Below are 3,137 nucleotides of genomic sequence, written 5' to 3'. Positions count from 1 at the left end.
ATACAATATAAATATATATATACTAAATATATATATATACACTATATAGATATACTAAAACTATACTAAAAGAATAGAAGAAAAGATTTCATCAGAAGGCTAGCTAGGAATAGAAAGGAAAGGAATGATAATAAAATCTTGTGACTGACCAGAGAGTCTGAGACAGCCGGACTGTGATTGGCCATTAATTAAAAACAACCACATGAGACCAATCAAAGATGCTCCTGTTGCATTCCACAGCAGCAGATAACCATTGTTTGCATTTCATTTCTGAGGCCTCTCAGCTTCTCAGGAGAAAAAATCCTAGCAAAAGGATTTTATGAAAATATGTCCATGCCCAGGACAGTTTCTGTGGGTGCTCAGAAGCACTTTGCTCATCACATCTCGTGCTCTCTCTCCCTCCAACGCTGCCAGAGGATTTCAGAGCATTTCACAAGCAACAGGAGAGTTTCTCCCGTGGAGATTAAACTGGTGAAACAGCTCCATGCCAAGTGAAACCCATCTGAAGTGCGGGGGTTTGATAACAGCTGGCTGCCAGACAGCTGTATCTCAAATCTCTCCAATGATTCATGCAATGGAGAAACATCCAGGGGCTGCAGCCAGCTCAGAGCAGCTCCAGGTGAAAACTGCAGGGCTGCAGTAAACACACATCTACCCAAAGAGAAGGAAAACATCTTGCTCTGATGATGCGAATCACATCCCTTTGAAACTCTGCTGTCAGTGCCCTTCAAACACTGAGCAGGATCTGATGTCTACAGCAATAATCTGATTTATGCCAGCATTGCTGAGTGATACAAACCACTACTAAAGTTCTTTTCAGGCATCTTCATCTGCCTAGCACCTCTCTTCAAAGGGGTAGAAAGGGATGTCTGGATGACTGGAAATGAATTTTTAAAATCCCTCTTCAAAAAGGACAGATCTGTCACACAGATCATCAGACTCAGTCATGACCTGGCCTATTTTCTGTGTTCCTTCCACCTGCTGAGACAAAAGTTCTGTTAGCAGGGATCACAGCACCCCTCAGCTGAGCAGGGGGGACACCCTCCCATGGCTGTAGGTGAGAAAAAGAAAATGAGCACTCTGTGATGCAGGGTCACTGTCAAACACCCCAAATCCCCCCTCATTTCCAAGGTCTGCTGTTTCCCATTAGCTGGTTTTAATTAGCTCTCAGCTAAGGTGTTAATTTGGCTTGTCTGGCCAGGCACAACCTCTGCACACAAGAACAAACCCCAGACACACACGCAGAGGTTACAAACAGCTCAGATTAAAAAGCAGGAAGAACATTTCCCACATGGCTTTCATGTGTGGCAGCTCTTGGGGCTGGAAGGAAATAACAGCACCTCTGGTTCCTGGGGGCTTCTGCTGCTTTTTCTGCTTCCTTCTTGCTCCTTCTCCACCTGCAGGCCCAGAGTGCAGCAGCACTGGGCAGTGGGCAGCACAAAAGAGGCTCCAGCTCAGGGTGGTGGCCTGGAAATCAAGGAGGTTTTTGTTGAAATCCTAAAAGAATCAACATTGAAAGGAAGCAAATGTAAAATAGTAATAATTTAGCCAGAAAGTGCAACTGAGGGAAATGGGTTTTACAGCCCAGGGGTTTTGTCAGGCTCAAACCAGCAGCCAGAAATGGGAATTTTGAGTGAAAGCTGTCTGGGGATAAACGGGATGAGGTCAGCCAGACAAGAATACTTGAAATGCAGAACCACTCCCTGAGTGACCTGAAATACCTGTTCTGGGGTGGCACAGGAGCACAGCCCAGCACGGGGAGAGTGACAGAAAACACCTCTGTCATCTCCAGGCACAAACACCATTGAGGAGCTCCTCACATCCCGCAGATTGTCCCAGTTCTGCACAAGTGCAATTCCCTCTCTGATGTTTCCCTGTAATCTGAAACAGGTTGTTTCCAAAGCAGTGAGTGTGCTGAAAAGGAAAACTCACATTTCGCATGGCTAAATACAAGTTTGGAGGGGTTTTTCATAATTATTGGCATGGGAAGGTTGTGTGGTAACTATTTTCTCAGTACCCAACACCTCTCCAGGCCACTGCACATCATTTAAAATATTTAAAATTATTCTCTCGAGGCCACAGGGAGCCAGTGCCTGTCACAGAGCTCACAAATTGTGGCAGTGGGTCTGTGCAGGAGCTCAGCTGGGCCCATTTCAAACCTCCCTCTGTCATTATCTGTGTGAAACACTGTCCCTGCCCTGTGGGGCAGCTGTGGGTGCACAAATGGAGCAGGTGACACCCAAGCCTGGCTGTTGTAGATATTCTAGACCATAATTTCCTTCCTTCTCAAAGGCACCATGCACATATGTGAGGCAGGGTAATTAATTTACCTTGTGTCACCCTGTTGAGGAATTAGGGACCTTCTTATTACACCTTGATTATGTCTGCAATTATCTGACACCTAATGATGCTTCCAGCACCTTTGCACTGCTCCTCTTCTCTTTTTCTTCTCTTTCTGTCTCTGCTTCTCCCCTTTGGGAATTTGAGCAGCACAAAGATTGTCAGAGAATAAAAATTACAGGTACAGGTAAAGGCCAGTTCAGAGGAGGCTTTGAACTGACCTGTACCTGTAATTTTTGGTACAAAATTTGATTATAGGGCTGGAATTCCTCTGCTATGAGGAAAGGCTGAGAGGATTGAGATTGTTGAGCCTGGAAAGGAGATTTCAGGGTGAATTAATTGTGGCCTTGCAGTACCTGATGGGAGCCCCCAGGAAAGGTGGAGAGAGGCTCTTCCCGAAGGCCTGGAGTGACAGAGCAAGGGGGAATGCTCCAACCCGACAGAGAGCAGCATCAGATTGGACGTTAACAAGAAATTTTACCCTGTGAGGGTGGTGAGGCTCGGGCACAGGCTGCCCAGAGAAGCTGGGAAAGGCTGGAAGTGTTTGAGGAACAACCTGCAAGAAGTGTCCCAGCACAAGCTCAGCTTTAAGGCCCCTTCGAACCCGAACCATTCTGTGACTCTGCGAGTCTACGATCCATCCGGTTTATTTTTTTTTGAACAACACCCATTTCCTGTAGCTCGGCGGGCGGGGAGCGCTCCCCGAACAATCCCCGGTACCGCTCCCGGTGCCGCCGCCGCGCATCCTTCATCCTTTACGGGGACACCGCCGCCTCTGCGCGCTCGGGGGAGGAGCA

This window comes from Geospiza fortis, unplaced genomic scaffold, assembly GCF_000277835.1.
Source record: "Geospiza fortis unplaced genomic scaffold, GeoFor_1.0 scaffold183, whole genome shotgun sequence".
NCBI lineage: Eukaryota > Metazoa > Chordata > Aves > Passeriformes > Thraupidae > Geospiza > Geospiza fortis.
The sequence above is the reverse complement of the archived record's forward strand: the minus strand, read 5'-3'. Positions refer to the sequence as shown.